General features: G+C 41.2%; 1 protein-coding gene and 1 pseudogene across 6 annotated transcripts in view; one reads left to right on the top strand and one right to left on the bottom strand.

The window, feature by feature from the left end:
• The window catches only part of GUCY1A1 (guanylate cyclase 1 soluble subunit alpha 1), a 60,941-nt gene extending 53,683 nt beyond the window's left edge, over positions 1-7,258 (bottom strand). The window contains exon 1 of one of the 6 annotated variants that reach the window (XM_072773753.1): positions 7,200-7,258. The gene's annotated coding sequence lies outside the window, so the exon portion shown is untranslated. Of the gene's footprint in view, positions 1-5,045; positions 5,182-6,299; positions 6,635-7,199 lie in introns of those variants that run through there. The other 5 variants (XM_072773750.1, XM_072773745.1, XM_072773746.1 and 2 more) reach the window with 5 other exon arrangements.
• A 10,888-nt stretch (positions 7,259-18,146) lies between these two features.
• Positions 18,147-19,561, top strand: LOC140602248 (ragulator complex protein LAMTOR3 pseudogene; annotated as a pseudogene).
• Positions 19,562-22,371: the final 2,810 nt, after the last annotated feature.

Here is a 22,371-nt window from a genome sequence, read left to right as displayed (position 1 = left end):
ATGCATTTTAGCAAGGAATCTGAGCAGTCTGTCACAGTATACCCCTGGGCCACACAAGGGGATGTAAACTCCAAAGAAAGAGAGTTACTTGATGTTATTTATAACCGATTGGACATCCCCCATAAAGAGGACTAGTAATTCGTAGAGTCATGTAAAGCAAGAGGAAGGTGTCTAGGATCATGCCAGACGTCTTTCCAGTTCAGCATTTTACAGTTACTTGGATAAAGATATTAATTGTATCCTAACCAAATTTATTAATGCTGCCAAATCGGGAAGAATGGCTAATCTTTATCAAGGAATCAGAATCCAAAAATACCTTGACCTTCTGGAACAATAGGCTAACTAAAGGTAAAGATTAAATTTAACTGCAGTATTTTTAAAAACCCCAACTTAAGCAGTCAAATGTACAACTGGGGAGAAGCATACCTGCAGAAGAGTATGGATAAAAGGATGCATGATTAAACAGTATAGTGTGGCTGCACAGAAAAGGTGGGGGAAAGCCGGGTTAGATTTTAGGATGATTTACTATACAGTATCCAGAGGAGATAACCAATGGCATCAGTCCACTCATCTATGCTCTAGGCAGCACACCTTAAGAAAAACACCAGTGCATCCAAAAGAGAAATTCCCTCATGATAATGGGACTTCCAAGGCATGCCAATTAAGGATGAGTTGAAGGAACTGGATAGTACCAATAGAGACACAGAGTTGTCATATATAAAAGCATTTTGTATAAGTACCCCAAGAGGTAATAATCAGGGTACGACCATTACAGAGGTAAATAATACCGTTCAATCTAAGAAAAGAATACTTATGCTCAGGATGGGTCAAATAAAGAAACGCCTCCTAAGTTCCAGATGAATCTTGATAAATGGTTTGCCTAAACTGATCTTAATATTCTCTGTGAATATGGAAGTAAGGTCATCTGCTAAGAACGAAAAGAGTAGAGATAATATGGACGGGCTGAAAAACCTGGATAAATCTGGAACAAGGGCTATGGAGAATTTGATATGGAATTATCCAAGAGAGGATAAAATAACTTCCTAGTGCTATTAACCATCTCTTAAGCTGAACTCAGAATGAATCTGATTCTGGTAGGTCTAATGGCAAGAGATCCAAAGTCTAGAGCAGAGCTGACATTGCTGTTCAAGATGAGTGTGGTAAGTAAAGAGAGGAAAAAATGAGAAAATTGAGGGTGGCCAATGAACAAAAATGAGAAAGAAGGATGTTGGGTAGTGAGTGGAACTAGCAGAGGGATAAGAGGCTGTGGAAAGAAAGAGTATAAAATTCACAGCGTTCTGTTCTGCTGGGGCAATCCTGAGGGATGAGAAGGCCCAAGTGGGTAAATAACAGCAGATTCCCAAAGGGAGGTCAAGCAGGTTAGGGTCCTGTGACCGCCAAACCCACAGATGTTGAATGAAGCCCTGAACAGTGACAGCTAATGAAAAACCTCCATTATTTTAGATTCCCAAGGAAAGTAGAATGTCCAGGAGGTCAAAAAGCACTGATAACAGGGACAGGGTAACACAAGTGAAGGTTGTAAATTTTAAAAGACAAAGGGAAATTGGACAACGGTGAAAGAAATAACAGTTTACAAGCAGTTCTGAACGGCACATGAGAGAAGAGCACAGCAGTGTCTCTGGGTGATCCAGATCGTAATATTCCATAAAGCATCAGTACAAAACAAATATTTTTTTAAAAATTGTATTCTTGAACAGACCAATTTACAGCATCAAAGCATTAAAAAAACCCATAATTCAATAATTACAAAGACAGCACAATTAACCTTATTAGACACCTACTATGTGCCAGGCACTGTGATTCCAGTGACAACTATCCTGAAACAGATCTGAGTTTGGTAGACAACACAGACAGCTGTACGGGTATTTTTAATGTGATGCCACACAGAGAAAGGAGATATGTAGATAGGTCAGACCTGGAAAATAATTCAAGATTAAGAAGGTCTTGGTTTGTTTTTTTGTTTTGTTTTGTTTTTTTGTTTTTTTGGTCTGCCCAACTTCCTTTCCCCAGGGTGTTCACTCTCAAAGCTATTGTCTTTGGTTGGCTTTTTGCTAATTCCTACTGTGGTGAGTAGGAGGAGAAGGTATGTGAGTTAATTAAACTGAGTTGCCTTTGATTTTCTGAAAGGGAGGGTTCATTTTATAAAACAAGCATTAATTGCCAGAAAGCATTTCGGGTGTGATATGAGTCACTACAAGCAGTGAAAATCACATTTTTGTGGCAAGGGGTATCATGCCCCAGAGACCCGTAAATTCCCTTAAGTTTTAAATGGTAATCATTCTTTCTTAGTCTGGGCTGAGGAGGGAGTTTACCTACAGCTCTTCACTCCTTGCAAATAATTCTGTTCATGCTCTAGAGCCCTCATGACTATAGGAAGACAAAACCTGTTGTCCTGAACCCAGGAGAGAGAGAGAAAAAAAAAAATATATGAAATAGGTCAGACACTTCTAAACTGTTTGAGAGAAATAAAATAAGCAAATGTGATTCAGGACAGCCAAAATATTATTCTGACCCCGAGTAAGTCCACTAGTCTATGGACAACCAAATTTGTTCGTATATAGACCTAAAAATTGTCAAAAGCGCTTCCTGTATCGGGTCAAGGTAGAGATACTCAAAAGTATTCCATAGGCACCTAGTAAATACTTACTGAATAAATCCAGATGGTCTAGACACTAAAACTGTAATTATTGATATTTTACAAAGAATAGTATCTCTTTCTACAAATATGCAGAAAAGTAACTAGTAGTATGTAAGACAAGCAGCTTCAGTGAATACCTATAACTAAATGGTATACAAATCAATGCCATAAAAGTTATGTATCACAGCAAAGAAAAACTAAGCAACTTGCTGGCAAATTTGACAAATAGAAAATATTCTGATTAATTTCCTCTAAAAAAATGTTCCCATCAGAAACATACATTTTGGTTTATTCAAATACTGCTTTAGCTTTCTACTTCTCTTTACCTGGAGAAATTAATTCTTAAGGCTAATTTGATTTCTAGCTAGAAATTTTGGGGGGTATCAATATTATTATTTAGAAAATCCATATTCTCCCTCTTACAATTTTTATTAATTCTTAGCAAATGTAATCTACAAATGTAAATACGGGATTTAATTTCCCTGATACGGTTCCTGACAAAATTCAAGGTTATCCAGGCTTAATTTATTAAAAAAAAAAAAGTAATATTAACTGAAGATTTAAGTCTTTTTGTTTGAAAAATATCTAGACAAAAACAGTTGACATTTAGGCACAAGAGTATTTTATTGGCATATTCATAATAGAAATAACTTAATTTTAGTTATGACTCCTTTAGTTTTTAGTGCGATCTTAAAAGTTTTACAAAAGAAATGCCTTAAAATAAGATTGTTTTATAAACCATAATTATAAGAGATACAATGAATAAAGTTTTTGAGGTTTACTACTTTTTCCCCCCTTCAGTGTTGCCAGATATAAGTCAAATACATTTACATCTTCTACATTCTTTATTTTTTTTTAAATTTTTAATTTTTTTCTTCTATATTCTTTAAATGACAGAAAACTATCTTAGATATATTATACCTGGACATCTAAAAGGAGAGCCTTTAAGGGATTATTTATATCCATATACTTTGAAACACCACCACAAGTATAAGTACTTTATATTTCTATCAGGTTTCAAGTAGAGAAAAATACAATTTTTTTTTTAATTTTCTGTGTCATGCCAGAAAGAGATCTCACAGTACTAGAAGAAACAGAATGTACCTACCTATTCATGACAAATTTTTACTAACTAAAGTTCACCTACCTAAGTTTCCTGATACATTTAAAACCATTCAAGTGGACCTATTTTATAGGAAATGTTTAATTATTGTAACATGAGTTACTCTAGAATCTTGCCTACTATTTTAAGTCTGCAGGCTTTAGGTGGAAAGCCTATTGTTTTGACCAGAAAAATTGTTTTGACCAGAAAAAGTAAAGTTTAAGTATTTTAACTGTGGTTATTCTTCTTTCGGGTCAAACGTCCCTTTGGATAGCTGAGGACTCTGGACCATTGCCCCAAAAATGCAGTGACTCAAATGTTTAAATACAGCATCAGGGGCTTCATGGCCCCTTGCAGCAGATTCACACTCACTTGTCCAGTAACTGAGCAGAACACAGACAATCTCACGTGAAGAGTAATAAAGCTTAGTCAGCTTTTCGACAACTTAAAACCTGCGTTGGAATTTTAGATTTTCATGTTGTGCTATTTTTACTGTCACTGATTTTTAACACTCTTCCTAACACCTGAAGTGACCACTCCCGAGGAGAAAATAGAGCCGTTTTAGGAAGAGCAACAGATTTCCTCCACACTGTGGACCGGGATCTAAAACTCTCCACCACCAAGCGCCTCCCTCAACCCTTGTGTCCCTTACCGGAGGGTGAGCGAGGCCCCAAGACCAGGTCGCCAAGGAGGTGCGCACCCGGGGCCACCGGCGGGGGGCACCGCTCCTGACAAATACTGAAAATACATCTGTGTGTGGCCTGTTGTATTTACAACTCAGACGGGTTTTCAATAACCAGGTGCCTCTGGCCGGTTACCACTGAGGGAGAGGGTCAGCCTGGCCTCCTTCAACGGTGCAAACTGCACCCGCTGCAGCCAATGCAAATGCAGCCTCGGGGAAGCAGCGTGAGCAGCAGCCAGACGCGCACAGCCTGCGGTCGCGGGGGCACGAGGCCGCGGCGGCCACCGGGGTGACCCCGGACCCCGGACCCCGACACCCTCCCCGGCCTCCCGGGCCCCAGACCCTTCCCCGGGATCCCCCCGGCTCCCCGCCCTCCCGGTCTCCCCTGGCCCCGGATCACCGCCCCCGGTCCCCCCGAACCCCCCCCCGGCATCCCGCCCCCCCCCCCCGGCATCCCGGGCCCCCCGCATCCCGGCCGCCCCTCTGCACCCCCCCGGTCTCCCCGGACCCCCGGATCCCGGTGCCCCGGCATCCCGGGCAGAAATTCGGCGGCCAGATCAGACCAGGCGCGCACACGCACACGCACACGCGCGCACACTTACTCTTCGCCCCAGCGCCGAGCAGCCCCGCTGGAAGTTAGCTGGCTGCCCCCGCCGCCCCCGCCGCCCCCGCCGCCGCCCCGGCTGTGCGCTCCCTCCCAGCCGAGCGGCTCCCAGCGCAGCAGCCCGCGGGGGAAGCGGCCGCAACGCCGCCGCGCGGCCTGGAGCCCCCGCCGCCCCGCCGCCCCGGCCGTGGGAGAGCAGCGCCCCCCCTGCGCCCCGAGGCCCCGGCCGGGGAGAGCAGCCCCCTCCCGAGCACCCCGAGGTCCCGGCCGGGGAGAACAGCCCCACCCCGAGCACCCCGAGGTCCCGGCCGGGGAGAGCAGCGCCCCCCCGCGTGTCGACCCCCCCGCGTGCGCCCCGAGGCCCCGGCGCCCGGGCCGTGGGAGAGCAGCGCCCCCCCCCGCGTGCACCCGGAGGCCCCGGCGCCCGGGCCGTGGGAGAGCAACGCCCCCCCGCGTGCGCCCCCGAGTGCACCCCGAGGCCCCGGCGCCCCGCAGTGGGAGAGCAGCGCCCCCCCGTGCCCCCCCGCGTGCGCCCCGAGGTCCCGGCGCCCGGCAGTGGGAGAGCAGCGCCCCCCCGTGCCCCCCCGCGTGCGCCCCGAGGCCCCGGCGCCCGGCCGTGGGAGAGCAGCGCCCCCCCGAGTGCACCCCGAGGTCCCGGCGCCCGGCCGTGGGAGAGCAGCGCCCCCCGTCGGCGCCCCCCTCGGGCCCCGCGCTCCCCTGCGCGCTGAGTCGGCCCCGGGCGCCGTGTCCTGCGCTCCGCCGTCCCTCCGCGCGTGGGCACCGGGCCGGGCCCCGGGGGCAGAGCAGCCGCAGCGCCGCAGGCCCCGGCGAGGGGAAGGGGACGAGCCCAGGCCGGGCGCCCGGGGACAGGGGCGGCCCCTCGGGGCGCGCAGGGTCCGCTCCCTCGCCGGCCTCCCGCACCCCGCGGCGGCGTTTCCGGGCCTGGGGGCGCCCCCGACCCCCCGCTGGGAACGCGGGAGAGCGGGCGCGGGGGACGCGAGGCGGGGGGCGGGGGCGCACCTGTCGGGCCCCGGCGCCGCGGCACCGCCCCGGGCTCGCTCGCGTCCACGCTCCACAGGCGGCCCCGGCCGCGACGTGCCCAGGGCAGCGGGCTCCCCGCTCGGCTCGCGCGCCCCGAGAGCCGGCGCCCCGGCCCCTCTGCGGCTCCCTCCCCGAGGCCCCCGAGGCCCCGGAGCCCCCTCCCCTGCCCTGCACCGAAGGACGGAGAAACAAAGTGGAGACCAGAACGCACCATGGTGAGGTCCCGCGGCTCCGGTCCCGCCGACGCTGGCCGCGCTCCCCGCCCCCGGTCCCCCCGCAGGTGGCGGCGGCCGGCGGCGGCTCCCGCTCTGCTCCTCGGCCTTTTGCCTCCGGTTTGGCGCAGCCCAAGTGTCGGAAAACCGCAAGAAACCTGCTTCGGAAAATCAGCTCAGGGTTGGAGTCCCACCCACTACGCCCAGACTAGGGCAGGGGACGGAGTCCGGTCCTCCCCAGCCGCCCCGTCGCCAGCCCAGCAGTTACTGTGCGGAGACCGAGACGAAGGGACAGGGACAAAGGAAGAGAAACCAAAAAAAAAAAAAAAAAAAAGGGAGGGAACTCAGGGAAAATTTGGCTCACTTAAAAAAAAAAAAAAAAAAAAAAAAAAAAAAAAATCTCCGCTATGCACTGGTCCAGAAAAACTGTCGTTTTCAGTAGTTAAAACCTCCAACATTTCTGCTGAGAAGTTAATACCGCACAGCCGTTTTTTTTTTGTCCTGGTTTATAGGTTTAAAACCAATCTAAGGCTTTGCAAATGCAATTCTTCGGTTGCAGAGCTTATACCGTCTTCCCAGTAAAGTCCCCACTCTGCTTGGTTCAATGCATTTAATTATATTGGTTATGTGTGTGTGTGTGTGTGTGTGTGTGTGTGTGTTTGTGAGAGAGAGAGAGAGAGAGTATTCTAGGACAGAAAAATAAGTTCTGATTTTGAGTCAGTTTTCCGATTTTAAAAAAAAACCCATTAGGCTATTTCATTTTGAATTCATAATTAATCCTGATTATTCTGTGACCCTTCTTCAAACCCGGGAACTCTGAAGCCAAGCATTCATGATTATCTGCAGTTCTTGTATTTCTCCCCAACCCAGCATATAATTTGGTCCCATGTTAGACTCACCACATATGCAGAATTTTCTCCCAGTCTTGCCTACTGCGTTCTCCTCTTGACAAACATTGTGCAAATAAGCAAAGGACGGGGTGGGGATGGGGGTGGGGGTGGGGTGGGGGTTGGATACATTTAAATGTGAAAAGGTATATTTAAGTGAACTTGGCCCTAGTTATCAGGCAAAAGTTCAGAGCTATACATATGCATTTTTTTTGGTTCCACCTTCTCTGAAACCTTCTCCTCTACTCCCAGTCCATGATAATGTCTCAATCAGGAGGGCTTTTGTCCTCAGAGCTCAAAGAACTTAAGACATAGAATAAAAAATAAAAATACTTACCCAGTGTTGCACTGTGCAGTCAAATTGCAGTAGGTGACTATGTCAGCCTTGTGTGATTGTCTCAAGTGACCTCGAGGAGGAATCAAGAACAGGAAACACTGGAAAACCAGGTGAGTAGAGTCATGCAAGCAATATTTTTAAACAATCAGATATGATAGGAACATAATGTGTTAAGATGACCTAAGGGCCTTTCTTGTGTTTCTGTAGGAAGCAGAAAACCTTAATTTTTACAACGTACTATATTTACAACTATATTACATTTTACACCTGTATATATATATATATATATATATGATGGCAAGTATTTAGGGAAATACTTGTAAGCACATATGTAGGTACTCTTTCCCTTTTGTATCTATAATCCCCTGTAGCTCACAAGCTTCGAAACAGTTCTGTGGAGCAATGTGAAATACTATGTCCCAGTCCTCAGGGAGATCATGAATAAGGCGTTGACTAACCTACCAGGAGGTTGGCCTTCTTTCAGTGGACATCACAATTGAAAGAGGAGAGGATCTCCTACTATTTTTTTTAAATAAATTCAATGATATGAAAGCTCAGAGGAAGAAGAGATACATTCTGATAGGGGAAATACTTCATAATGGAGCAGCATTAGAGTTAGGCCTTAAAAATGTGGTCATTATGAAAAGATGAAATAGAGGAGATTTTTCTTTGTTTGGTTTTGTTTTCAGGCAGAGGGAAATGTGTGAGCAAGGGCATGGCGTTGAGAAGGCATGAAGACCAATATTCAAGAAACAGACTGATGCCATGAATTAGAAATATGAACTAAATGAGAAACAAAGAAAGTCTAGGAAGATAAAGTGGAAAGATTAGTTGGGGCCAAGTGGCCCCATTGGCCTATCTTCCAGTTGCATGCACTGTAGGCTTATATGAAAACTGTGGTTTTGTTGTGGTTTTTTTGTTTGTTTGTTTGTTTTTTTACTAGCGTTACTCTCGGTATTCCTTTCATCCTGGAACATGACTTGTTTAACCCATTCCTTTCTGCCTTCACCATCCTCATAGCCCATATCACACCCAAATCCTTCACAAGTACTACATTTAACCTCAGGAATCTCTGCCAGGGGCTACTGGGTAAACTCCCAGCTAAGGAGTGTGTGTAATCTCCTTCTCCCATCCTTTGTGTTGGTCAGGCAATGCAGTATGTGGGAAAAGCAACCAATCTCAGGTACTAGTGATCGTGAAACACGTGTTCTGAAACACGTGGATGTTTGTTGCACCCTGAAAAAGTGCAAAGAGTTCCTGATGTTAGGGAAGTAATCTTTGCAGCCTAAGTGGGATTCAGTAAAATTACTGTTGAGTGGATTAATGAGTAGATGAGTATTTCGTCATCTGCTGGATCCATATCCTGTCTTATAGATAATGTGTATGTTAAAACCTACTTGCCTCCACTTTATTGAGAACAGGAAAGTTGTCATGACAACTCAATAAAAAATGTTAACGTGGACTAGTATTTGGTTTAAGGCGATCCTTGGTGATCTTGTCAGCTTTGGCAGAAAAGCTTAAATTTTTCTTCTCAAAATGCTTGTCTTCTTCTGCGTCTACAACTGACAATAGCACAAAAGCATTCAAATGTGTATTCTTCTCACGTTCAGAAATGACAATGGCAACCAGAGAAGTGATCTGACTCTTAGCTACTCAGAGTGTGGTCCGCTTATCAGCAGGATCATCGTGACCTGTCTTCCTGCTGGAAATAAAGAGTTATGAACCTCACTCCAAACCTACACAATCAGAATATTCCTTTAATTAAATCTTCAGTTGGTTCCTAGGTATGTTAAAGTTTGAGAAGCCCTGATCTAATATCAATGCATTAAGTATGCTAGATGTGGAAACGGGTTGTATGAATCTGTCTAAACCTAGGGATTTTTAGAACCAGCATATCCTTTTTTTTTTTTTTTCCTGTGATATTACCACCAAATCAGTTTATATAAAGTCATGGGACTAACTGATTCATTTCTCCTGGCTTCTTGGTCTAGTTCATAAACCAAACATGAATTCATAAACCGAAGGAAATGGAGAGAGAAATACGGATGGGGGCAATGCAGCAGGAGGAAAGACATGAGAAACATTGACCATTATTGTGTACTCTCTTGATATGTCGGGGACAGAACGTCACTTTATTTTTTAGCAAATGGACAAACCACTTGACTCTACTGTTTATCAAAGCAGGGTAACTTGTCAAACACAAGAAAGATAACTTCATTATCTTTTTCCTCTTTATGACTCCTTTTCCCTCCTTTCCTTCTTAAGATGATTTACTTTCAATTTGTTTTAAATACAGCTGGTTAGATAAACTTTACATTGCTAACTTGTCCTTGCTGGGACCGTGTTTCGTGGTCCAAACTGTCTCTTTTAGAGTGTGAAATTTCAGTTAGGAAGGACCGACCATGTAAGGTTAGAGTCCTTAAATTTCAGGTAGCAGTTTGGACTCTAAGGATTCTAATGATGACAGAAATGTTCACTCTGTTTTCTCAAACCAGTGGTGTTTGTTATCAGTAAATAGAGCAGTATACAGAATAATGTGCCCTCCCTGCCTTCAGATGCCCTGAAAAAATATGACTGTTATGCTCCGAGGCACATGGCTAGGGGAAATTAAGGTTGCACCGAGAATGAAGATTGGTAATCAACTGACCTTGAGATAGGGAGGTTATCCCCGATAATACACGTGGGCACACTGTAATCCCAAGGGTGGTTGGTTATAAATGAAAACTGGAGGCAAGAGAGTCAGGGTCAGAGTCAGAGTGATGCAACGTGAGAAAGCCTTGACCAGCAGTTGCTGGCTTGGACGATGCAAAGGGGTTATTACCATGGCATGAGTGCAGCCTCTAGAAACTGGGTAAGGCTACAAAACCTAGGCTCCCTGAGAGCCTCCAGAAAAGAAGCAGCTCTGCCAAGGCTTTGATTTTAATCCGGTGAGACTCACTTCAGAGTCTCAATTTGTGTTAAGTAGCTAGGTTTGTGGTTGTTTGTAACAGCAGCAATGGGAAAGGAATGCAGATTTTGGTACTGGAGCGTGAGGTGCTAGTGTAATAAATACCTAGAAATGTGAAAGTAGCTTTGAAATGGGGCAGTGGCAAAGCCTGGAAGAATTTTGTGGGGCATGATTTTTCAAAAGCCTAGGTTGCTTTGAATGTGCTGTTAGTGAACAGATGTATGTTAACTCAGCAGGCGAGAACTCCACAATGTGATAGAGAACTGGAAGCATGGTAGACAGATCCTGTATCATTCTAGAGAATACGGAACACGTCATAATCTGACTGCTGGTTGAATTAGGAAGTTGAAGATGCTGCCAGTGAGGACATAGCTGGAAATGAGGAATATGTTACAGGAAACTGGAGGAAAGGCTATGTGGAAGGGAATTTGGCTGAATTACAGTCTGCAGGTACCAGAAAGGAGGAATTTGGATGGTTAGTGGAGGAGATTTCTAAGCAAAGTGTTGGAAGGCATGGCTTGGGTTTTCCTTGCTGCTTATTATAAAATGTGAGAGGAAAGAGAAATGGAAAGAAAGAACCATTAAACAAAGTGGAACCAGGATTGGCGATTTAGGAAATCTTCAGTTTATCTAGACTTTGAAAGATGCTGTGCCACCCTTTTCCAGGTAGACGTAATGTCCCTATACTTGGATGACATGGAGAGAGGTTTTCTTTATTGATTCTCATATTTGAAAAATCTGCTGAACATACCGATAGGGGAGATCCCCCTATTTTAATTTCATGTCCTAAAGTCCTAGTCGTATTGACTCTTTTACCTCTATATCATTACACAATACCAGTAGTATTCCATGAATTGTGTTTCAAAAGGAGGCCAGAGCGGTAGTGGTAGACCTCGATATGTTTACTGCTGTCGACTTCAGAAAATTGAAAAGAAAACATAGGGTAGAGACATTGACGTGGAAGTCCTTAAGATGAATGGGTTACTGGATACTGCAAAAAAGAGACTTGCAAAACTTACTCAAAGATATTTATTGAGTGTAACTCTACCCAATAAAAAAATATTTCCTATGAGTAAAAACTGACACATTGAAAAGGAACAGCTCAGCCACACAAAGATATGATGTCTATAAAAACAACAGGAAAAGTCCACAGCTAAGGTTAATCTCTCATTCCAACTTAGTTCAAAACACACTTAGTTTTCAATATTGCTACTTCCACTGTAGCTTAGTCCCTACCCTCTACCCTGCTTTTACAAGATTTTTAAAGACCTTCCAAAATAATTGACCATATAAAGCCAGATTCTGTTTTCTGAGTATTTTATCTTTCTATTTTTTTTAAATAGGAAAACTAATGCCAGCTTCCAACAAAGGTTATTTGGAGTTTGTAATAGCCCCAAACTGGAAACAACTCAAATATCCAGCAACAGATGGGTGGATGAGCAAATCATGGTATACTTGTATAATGGAATACCACTCAGCAATAGAAAAGAAGAAGCTGCTAATACATGAAATCACAAGGACGAATCTCAAAAACATTGTGCTGGGGGGGAGAAAGAAGACATAAAATTGTACATATTGCATGATTCCATTTATATGCAATTCAAGAAAGGGCAAAGCTCGTCTGTAATGACTAAGAGAAGCTTTGCAGTTGCCTGGAGCCAGGGTGGAAGCACGCCAGCAAAAGGGGCTCAAGTAAAGTTTTGGTGATTAAAATGTTCTATATCGTGATTGTGGTGGTGGTTATGAGGGTGTATACAAGTATCAAAACTCATCGAACTACACACTTAAAATTAGTGTTTTTTATTCTATCTAAATTTATCTCAATGAAGTTGATTTGAAAACAACATCGGCCACAACCAAAGTCATTGAAACAAGGATGAATGACTTCCAGGATTCTAACATTTTAATTGTCAAGAAGAATCATAATAGTTGGCATGGTAGGATGTTAAATATGTGCCAAACACAGTTCTAACCACTACGTGCATTAGGTCATCCTTTCCTTCCAGTAATCCTTTGAGGTAAGCATTATTATTATATTTACTTAACACAGGAAAAAATTGAGGCATAGAAAGATTAAATAACTTTCCTAAAAGCACAGAGTTAACAAGTTGCAAAAGCAGGTTTCAGACTCGGGCCATCTGGCTCATAAGCCTGAGGTATGAATCACTCTGGTTATCCTGAAAAGAGCTTCTTAATTATGTGAAATAAAGAGTCCTAGTTCAGACACATTAAATCAGACTGTTTGAGTACTGGTAGGTCCCAGAAACCTGCATTTTAACAAGCACCTGTAGTCCATTCTGATGGTTGACTATGAAGACCAAATATTTCAAGGTAGTAAAGTTGTCTTACTGTGAATTCCTTGGACGGGTACCTATTCCTGACACAATTATGTAATAGGTTTGGGTTTTCAACACTTGCCCTTCGAGCTGTTTATATATTCTCTTAAATTCTTTGCTTGACATTAGTTTAAGCTGCCAAGTAAGGAACGGAGAGCATGAGTTTGGATAGCTTTATTTTTAATAGAATGGTTAACTAAATAGTAGTATGTAATTATGTATTTATAGAAAGGAAAAGAGAGACGAGAGGGAAGGAAGGAAGGAAGGAAGGAAGGAAGGAAGGAAGGAAGGAAGGAAGGAAGGGAAGGACAAAGCTAGGCAGATTACTGAAGAGGTAGGCAAAACATTGGAAGTATATTCAATAAAGCAATTTACAGAAGAAACTATTAAGGAAGATACACTCAAGTCATTTTCTACCAATTCTTCAAACGTCATAAAGGTTGAGTTGTTCCTGCTTCCTTTCATGGCAGGTCATGTTGAAAAGTAACCACTGATTAAACAAATGCCTTATACAAAGGGTTGGAAATTCTTTAACACTTTTTATCTCTAGGTATCAAATGTATAAGAGACCCCAGGGCTCCCTCCTTGGGAGCTTCCACCACAGGAGGACAATACTATTTCAGGGGGTTCCTGTAGAGCTGGGTTAAAATAAGAGTGTGCAAGTATCACAGTTTAAACAGAATATTACGTGTAAAGGAAAGCATTTAGTCAAAATGATAATTTTTATATGCAAATATAAATATAAAAATATCTAGCTACCCTTACATTTTAAGAGGAGCATTCCCAGGCAACATGACCTACTCATCTGTAGAGAAGAGAGCCTTCTGCACGCAAAGACATGTTTGTAATTTTTCAAATAATGGTCAATGAAATGAAGAGGATTCTTTAGTCAGTAAAGCATCCTCTCTCCCTTTAAATATCATAACACAGAAAACCTTGTCTGCTTCCTCTGTTACTCTTTCATAACTTAAAGGTGCAAAATATGGTGTGAGAATAATCATGTGCCTCTCACTAAGCAGCCCAGCGGGAGCATGGCCTGGTGGTTTTCCCTAGTCTAACACAGGACACTCACCAACTGGTGATGTGTGCCTACTAATGAGCTAATGAGTGTGCAGCAGAAACATCTAATGAATGGGTATCAATTTTGCTTTTCATTTTCGATTTATTTCCGAAGCCAAGATATTTTCTTTAAGCTCTGCTTTTAAGAGTGTTTCACGTATGCTTCTCCTTCTGGGAGAACTGAAGCACATAGATTTCAAAACTGGGAAAAGCAGCCAGAGAGACTGAGTTGCTCTTAAATGATAATCTCTCCAGACAGGGCCAAAAGGTATATCCTGTGCCATGCGTTAAAAAAAAGAAACTGATTTAAGTTTCAAAGTAAAGAGAATTCTGTTTTGACATTTAAAAAATAGGCAAACTATGCATAGGCAGACTGGTTAAAGTCTCGTTTTGTGAACGTGACAGTTATGGCAGCTTTTATGATTATAAAATAATTTGTTTAAATGGTTGGTGATATTACCGAAGGGCAATCGTGCCTTACCAAATCTCTTTCTTCTCACTTTTTAAAATATTCTATTTTGGTCTGATTATACAAGTAATGCAAGTAATAAAAGAGGCCTCCCCTTTCCTACACCATAGCAGATGTACAGAGAAACCCTTCCCGTGACAGCACACTTGACGATGCCCAAGAAAAAGTTAAACATGATTTTAAGGCTTAACTAGGCTGGATGTCTGGAAAGGGTAACACAAGCTGAAACCAGACGCAGTGAGAAAGAAAGACTTCCCTAGTAGGCAAGCACAGTAGTTGGCAATTGCTTTGAGGTCATGTGCCTACTCACGGTGGGGCCAGAGCTTGGGTTATTGGGCAACATGTTTGGGGGACCTAGACCCCAAAATGAAACACAACTAGGAAATGATAACACAGGAAATAGAAATCTTGGAGGCGGTGTTTTCACAGGGTAAATTCTCTCATTAGATACTGACTCAGATTGGAGTACGGGGTAGAAACCAGGTCTCCCCTAAGTATTCCTGGTGTCAGAAACTTCTATAGTTTGGGATTGGAAATTAATACAAACTAAATGGCTTGAAAATCTCCAGGCAGACCATTTATTTTAAAGTGGACGTACATTGGGAATGCTGCAGGAGCCTGGCAGGAGCAAGTGTCGATCCTCACTGGTGGAATTCCCTTAAAGAGAGTCTTCGGATAATTTCTACAGATAAAGTCCCAGGAAAAATGAGCACATAATAAGGAAGTCCCCAAATACGTGAAGAATGCAACCACAAATGACAGAAAAAACTCAAAAACTTAGAAGTCAGACAGACCTACAAGGACTACAACAATAGAAATTATTCAAAAAGAATATAAAATAAGTATGTTTAATATATTTTGTAAAATAAAAGACATTCATTGCATAAGAAAGGAACCAGAATATAAAACTTGACCAGTTTGAAATTAGAACCAAAAGGAACTTCCAGAAATAAAACTCTAATGATTGAAAATAACTGTTCTGTTGGAAGAGTTAAATAGCACATTAGATAAAAATGAAGAGAATATTAATAAGCTAAAAAATAGATCTAAAGAAATAACCACAATTTAGAAAGGGAGTTGGATGAAAATATGAAAGACAGGTGAAGATTTATGAAGGATATTACCAAGAAGGAGTCGAGAATTAGTAGGAAGGGGATTTTTTTTTTAAAGATTTTATTTATTTATTCATGAGAGACACAGAGAGAAAGAGAGAGAGAGAGAGAGGCAGAGACACAGGCAGAGGGAGAAGCAGGCTCCACGCAGGGAGCCGGATGTGGAACTCGATTCTGGGACCCCAGGACCACGCCCTGGGCCAAAGGCAGGCGCCAAACCACTGAACCACTCAGGGATCCGGAAGGGGATATTAAAAGGGACACCTGCTAAGGTTTTCCAGAATGTAATCCAATCACCCACACTCTTCTTAGTACAATTCAAAAAGGATAAATGCAATTTTTAAAAAATCTGCTCATAAAACATTGATGAAATAACCAAACCAAAGGTAAAGAGATCTCCAAAGTGACAAGAAAAATTCAGATCACCTACAATGGAATGACAATTAGTTTGACTCTCAATTGTGCTAGCTTCTTAATAGAAACAATTGAAGGTAGAAGAAAATAGACTCTTACTTTCAAGGCACTAGAACTGTATATTCAATAAAATTGTCTTGGGAGAACTGCAGGCAGGGTGAGAAGAGGGTGATTTTACAACCATCGTCTTATAAATGAAAGAATTTCTAAAGGTGTACTCCATTTAAAAACTTTATTTATTTGTTTGCTTTTAAATAGGCTTTATGGTAGGCATGGAACCCAATAGGGGGCTTGAAATCACCACCCTGAGATCAAGACCTGAGCTGAGGTCTAGACTATAATTGACTGTCACCCAGGTGCCCCAGTTATACCCCGTTTTTAATAGAATTTTTTTTTTTTGAAAACACAGTATTTCCAGTCAGATGATCTGAAAGGAAGACAGAAGAAAGGGCAAAAGAAAAATAGTAAACATGAAATATGTTTAAGGTATATGAACAAAGGAATTGATTGCTAAATTCTATTTTAAGAACTTCCTTTTATCAAAGACACTATAAAGAGAGTAAAGAGACAAGATATAAAGAAACTGAAGTTATTTGCAACACATACTTAAAAATGGATGAATAATTTTATAAATAGATGGATTTGTTCACATATCTTATATCTTTCTGTATTCATTCTCAGGAATTTGGGTCCTAGAAAATGAGTTACTTTATACTTAGCAATGTCACTTGCCAGATCATTTCATAAGTTTTAATAAATTTATAATATGAAATTTGTATAAAGGATATTCCTCTGCTTGCTTTAATTTTATTTTAATATTTTAAATTGTTTTGCTATTATTTTAATTAGAGATTTATGTTAAACATTTTCATGAAAAGCGAATTTCAAATTATATTAGCTTTATAAATTATTTTTAAATATCTTACCTATCTATCTAATATTAAATATCTATCTTATTTGGTCATTATCACTACCACTATCTCTTATTTTTTGAAATGTCAGTTTATACTCTTTGCCCTTGGTTAAAGTATTAGTGCTTTTTTTTCCCCTAATTCACTTGAAGGAGTTGCTTATATATTTAAAATATTCATCTGAGGGATACCTTGGTGGCTCAGTGGTTTAGCACCACCTTCGGCCCAGGGTGTGATCCTGGAGATCCCGGATGGAGTCTCACATCGGACTCCCTGCATGGAGCCTGCTTCTCCCTCTGCACGTGTCTCTGCCTCTCTCTGTGTCTCTTATGAATAAATAAATAAAATCTTTAAAAATTAAAATATTCTTCTGAAATATCAGAATTACCAACCCTTAAATTGAATTCTTCTTGATTAAAATTACAGGCAACTATGGGGGATTTAATGATAAGTCAAGAGACAGAATGTTGTCCAGGACTGGGCTGATTTTTTTTACCCCTTTCAACTTAGTTATAAAACTTCTGGTGACTATAGTAGGACAATGAAGGAAGAACACAGCTGGAAGACTAGTCAAAAAGGACAAGGACTTATTTAAAATTAAATATGCATGCTCTGTTTCTTCTTACTGTAATTAGAGCCAGCCTTTTTTTCTCTGTTTACTGACACTCAGGAAAAATGAAAAACATTTTCTCAGATTCATTCATTCACTAAAATATTTTTATTGAGTAGCAATCACACAACAGATACCGCTCTAAAAACTGGAGACTCGACAGTGTGATAAAGAAGGATCCTTGTTGTCATGGCACTTTTACCATGATGGGCAATTTAAAAAGATTAACTAAGGCACGGGGGTGGCTCAGTTGGTTAAGTGCCCAATTCTTGATTTCAGCTTAGGCCATGATCTCAGGGTCGTGAGACGGAGTGGGCTCCTCACTGGGGATGGAGCCTGCTTAAGATTCTCTCTCTCTCCCTCTCCCACTGCCCCTCCCCACCCAAGAAAGGGAGAGAGGAAAAGAAAAAAATATATTTAGGGTGTCAGATGGTGATTTGTATAATTAAGCAGAGAAGGATGATGGAGGTGAGGTGGTGAGGAGGAGGTTCAACTGTTTATTCAACCACTAAGATTTTTTTTCCTTTCATATCTCAGTTATCAGATACTTAAGTTCTATTATGACCACTATATCCAAATCTTTGTCTTCAGGAAGACAGAAATCACTTTTTGCATTTCGAGCAGAGAGAGGTGCTAAGAGAAATATTGGAAGATCTCAAGGAGGAATGTACAGATCAGAGGAAGATACCACTGATGATGTTAACTGCCTTTAGTGTGAGGGTGGCTGAGCCAAATCTCATGAGTCACTTTGTCAGTTCAGGTGCCAGCTGTTGCCAGAGGGAAATAGCACTTCTCTTTTTCTCTGCTATCTAAAGCTCACAAATTCAAACTAAATCCTATTGGTGAGGGACTCTGGGAACTATAGTTTCCATGCTCCCACTTGCATTCCAAGAATACATGAAGGGGCAGGGCTGATGCTCAATTGATAAGACTCTGGTATAACAACAGAGTTTGAAATAAATTCTTGCAAATATTGTATAAGTGTATTTTTGTCCAATTAGCCCATACAATATATTTGCTGTAGGATATTGAATCTACTATGCTAAGGTGTAAATAAGCCCACCAATTTTGAGTTAATTAGCCAGAATTTCAGAGCACAGAGATAGTATTAGAAAAAGAGCCTCTGACTCATGTCACTGGGCCTGAGAGGCATAGGAAGTGCTTCCTGGAGCACAGAGGAGATGCAAATCATGTGAGGTTGGCTTTCGGAGGAGACTATCTTTGAAAATGTCCCTGGATTTACAGGTTAGAGAACATGACAGCTCAGAAAACCAGGTGTGGAAACTGAACCTGGGGAGAAAGGGGATCATCATGGCAAATGACCTAAATTGATTCCTGCATAAAATGTTGCCAAGGGTTGAAGGGCGCCACACTATTGTGTCAGATAAAGGCAGAGTGCCTAGTATTAAAGTGGTCAATGATAATGCTCCAGAGCACACCTTGCAACCTGGTTTCTTATCAGTTTTGCGTTTGCATCAGACCAGGGGAGCAAACTTGAATTTTCAAAAAAATAAAAATAATATCTGCTACTATAACACCTATCAGGTGATTCAGTTCGATTGTTTACCTTTGGTGGGGAGTTTCATAGCTAACGGCAATGCCAGTACAGGACTGTCAGTCTAGAAAAGGAACTTGCTCCATTATTTGAAGAATTGAGACAAGTTGTGGAAATTTTTTAATCTGACAGTGATTTTGTTGTACACCCTATTGTCAGTATAATAGACACAATATCAATCCAATAATCTTTAGATCACAATAATATTTGTATCCATGTATTCAAGAATGGGCCCCTTTTCCACCTTACACTAAAGAATCTATAGATATAATTTACAGACAGATTGTTATTTTTTCTTGTATAGTCTTTCCTTATTTAGAGAGCTGAGGATACCACAGAAATGGTACATTACGGATACCATGAAGTTAGCCAAAATATGCATGAGACTCTATTCAGTGGGTCAGAATCAAAATAGTGCTTTGATCCACTTGAGCCTTTAAATGCTCCTTATTATATAATATCCCCTGGAGTGCGGAATGGAAGCAGACCCTTCTTATTGCAAATAACAATAATGAGGGCATATTTTTCTTTATATTGTTTTATCTCTCTGTATTGAATGTAAGGAAGATAAAATGGCTTAGTAAAAGTAATAGACTCAGTACAACCATGGAAGGCAGGAAGGAAGGAAGGAAGGAAGGAAGGAAGGAAGGAAGGAAGGAAGAGAGGGAGGGAGGAAGGGAGGAAAGAGAAGAAGAGAAGAAAAACGAGAAGAAGAAGAAGAAGAAGAAGAAGAAGAAGAAGAAGAAGAAGAAGAAGAAAAAGAAAAAGAAAGAAGAACGAAAGAAAAGAAAGAAGAAAGAAAGAAAGAAAGAAAGAAAGAAAGAAAGAAAGAAAGAAGAAAGAAAGAGAAAGAAAGAAAGAAAGAAGAAGAAGAAGAAGAAGAAGAAAGAAAGAAAGAAAGAAAGAAAGAAAGAAAGAAAGAAAGAAAGAAAGAAAGAAAGAAAAGCTCAGAGAACATTGTAGAGATGTGGAGTTGAGGCTGAGAGGAAAGATGACTGTATTGCCATGTCCTTTATGAGATGTTTGGTGTATCAAGAAAGTTTAAAGCATCAAGGGCAATATTCATTAATTTCACATATTGAAACATTCTACCATTTCAGGAGATAAACTAATGCCATTAAAGATAATTAATTAATTAATTAAGTCTTTCACTTGATTCAACAATATGTCAATAGTTGTTTATTAACCTAACTTGGGAATTATCATTTTTTTAAAGATTCTATTTATTTATTCATGAGAGAGAGAGAGAGAGAGGCAGATACACAGGCAGAGGGAGAACCAACGTGGGACTCGATCCCGGGTCTCCAGGATCACGCCCTGGGCCGAAGGCAGGCTCTAAACCACTGAGCAACCTGATCTGCCCCGGGAATTATTATTATTATTTTTTAAAGGGATCTAATTGTGGCCCTCCAGGAGTTCACAGTTTAAAAATAAAGGAAAATTAAAAAATAATTGCACTACAGGAATACAAATGCTATTATAGAAATGCTTAGAGGGTACTTTAAGAACCCATGAAGGGTCATGAACCATTTCAAAGAGTCGATTATGTTTGAATTAGAATTTGGGGCTGTCCAGTAATTTTCTAAGAGGATTAGTGGAAGTGCAAATTATTATTCTAATTATACAGACTAGAAATTGAAGCTCAGAGAGATTAAGTAACTTTGTAAAGTCATACGGTATCTAACATAGTGTCTGACACAGAATAGGGACTCCTAATATCAATATTCATTGAATGGATGGAAGGATGAAGGGTGATTTAGTGTCCAGCAAAATGAGGATGCAGATATTATTGTATTTACTGAAGATTTCTAGGGTTTATATTTTCAAATTTCAGAAAATGCTTAGAGCTTGATTCAGTTTCTTTTTTAAAGATTCATGATGGGGATGCCTGGGTGGCTCAGCGGTTGCCCATCTGCCTTTGGCTCAGGTCATGATCCTTAGGTCCTGGGATCAAGTCCCACATCCCTCTGCCTGTGAGGAGCCTGCTTCTCCCTCTGCCTGTGTCTCTGCCTCTTTCTCCGTGTTGCTCATGAATAAATAAATACAATCTTTAAAACAAAAGATTCATGATGTATTTTTTTTAAAAAAGACAAAATTCTTAATGTGACAATAACCTAGCAAATGATACCAACAATAAGATAAAGAACAAAGAAATTGAACTTGCTTAAAGGGCATATATAATTATGTTAAATGATCATAACAAAGGAAATCAAGAGGTCAAGGGAAAATCTTTTAAGAAAATTCACAACCATATTCATATACATTTTAATTATGGTTTTATATAATTCAACAAATACTATTAATAATCCCAGATGCATTCTATCTACTTTCCCCATAAATTTGTAATCTAAGATAGAGATCGAATAGGTAGGAACCAACTTAGACTATTGCTTTTACAGAATCATTATTTTAGCCTATTGGCCATGGAAAGGAAATAGCTGGTGCCTGGGCACTTTGATGAGTTATCAAGTAAAATTAATTATTTTAATCATAGTGGAACAGCAAGGGCATTTTTTATCCTATTGCCTATATCTTTTTCTTCTACGAATAATGACTATTTTCTTTTTAAAAAAGATTTATGTATTTATTCATGAGAGAGAAAGAGGCAGAGACATAGGCAGAGGGAAAAGCAGGTCCCTCGAGGGGAGCCCGATTGGGGCTCCATCCCCAGACCTGGGATCATGCCCTGAGCCAAAGGCAGACGCTCAACTGCTGAGCTACCTAAGAGTCCCAATAATGACTATTTTCTTTTTGGTGTTAAAAATGGGTAAGTTAAAGTAACTAGAAATTTTATATGTTAAAGAACAATTGTTGCTAGATAGGAAAACATAATAGTAGTAGTAAAATTGTTATGTCTTAATTTTCCCTTCTTAATGCAAAGTGAAATTGATGCATTTAATAGAATTATTTTTAAGATAATTAAAACCATCAGCTGGAATGTGGAAATAACTTATAATGCAAGATAATTTGACATACTTGGTAATAAACTTCGACTGACATTTCTGTATGGAAAATGAGTAAAATAGGCAGTTATAATTAGCAAATAAAAAATCTTGGCTATATTAAATTATTCAAAAATCAGAACTGGTGATGGGCCTTAGGTTGCCAGGATGACTTGTCTAAATAGAGGCATTTATGAGAATGAAAAGAGTACTAACAATTATTATGTTGAGATGGTAGACATAAAACAAGAATTTTCCTGGGCCAATTATCCCTATCTCCTTCCTCCATCAATAGGATGTGTCCTATTGATGTGCCCCCCCATCCCCTTCAACATGATGGGATTATCCAAGGATACATTTTACTGAACACAAACCCTCTGCTCATGTTAACTCATATGCTCTTCTAGACTTTCAGATGTTGCAAATTTGGAACATTGTTTTAATTTTCCATCTCTCCGGTCTTATTATGGAGGGTTCTCTCATCTCCCATCC

Source organism: Canis lupus, chromosome 13 (genome assembly GCF_048164855.1).
Source record: "Canis lupus baileyi chromosome 13, mCanLup2.hap1, whole genome shotgun sequence".
Lineage (NCBI taxonomy): Eukaryota > Metazoa > Chordata > Mammalia > Carnivora > Canidae > Canis > Canis lupus.
Note: the sequence above shows the minus strand (reverse complement) of the source record. Positions and strands in the feature narration are given on the sequence as shown.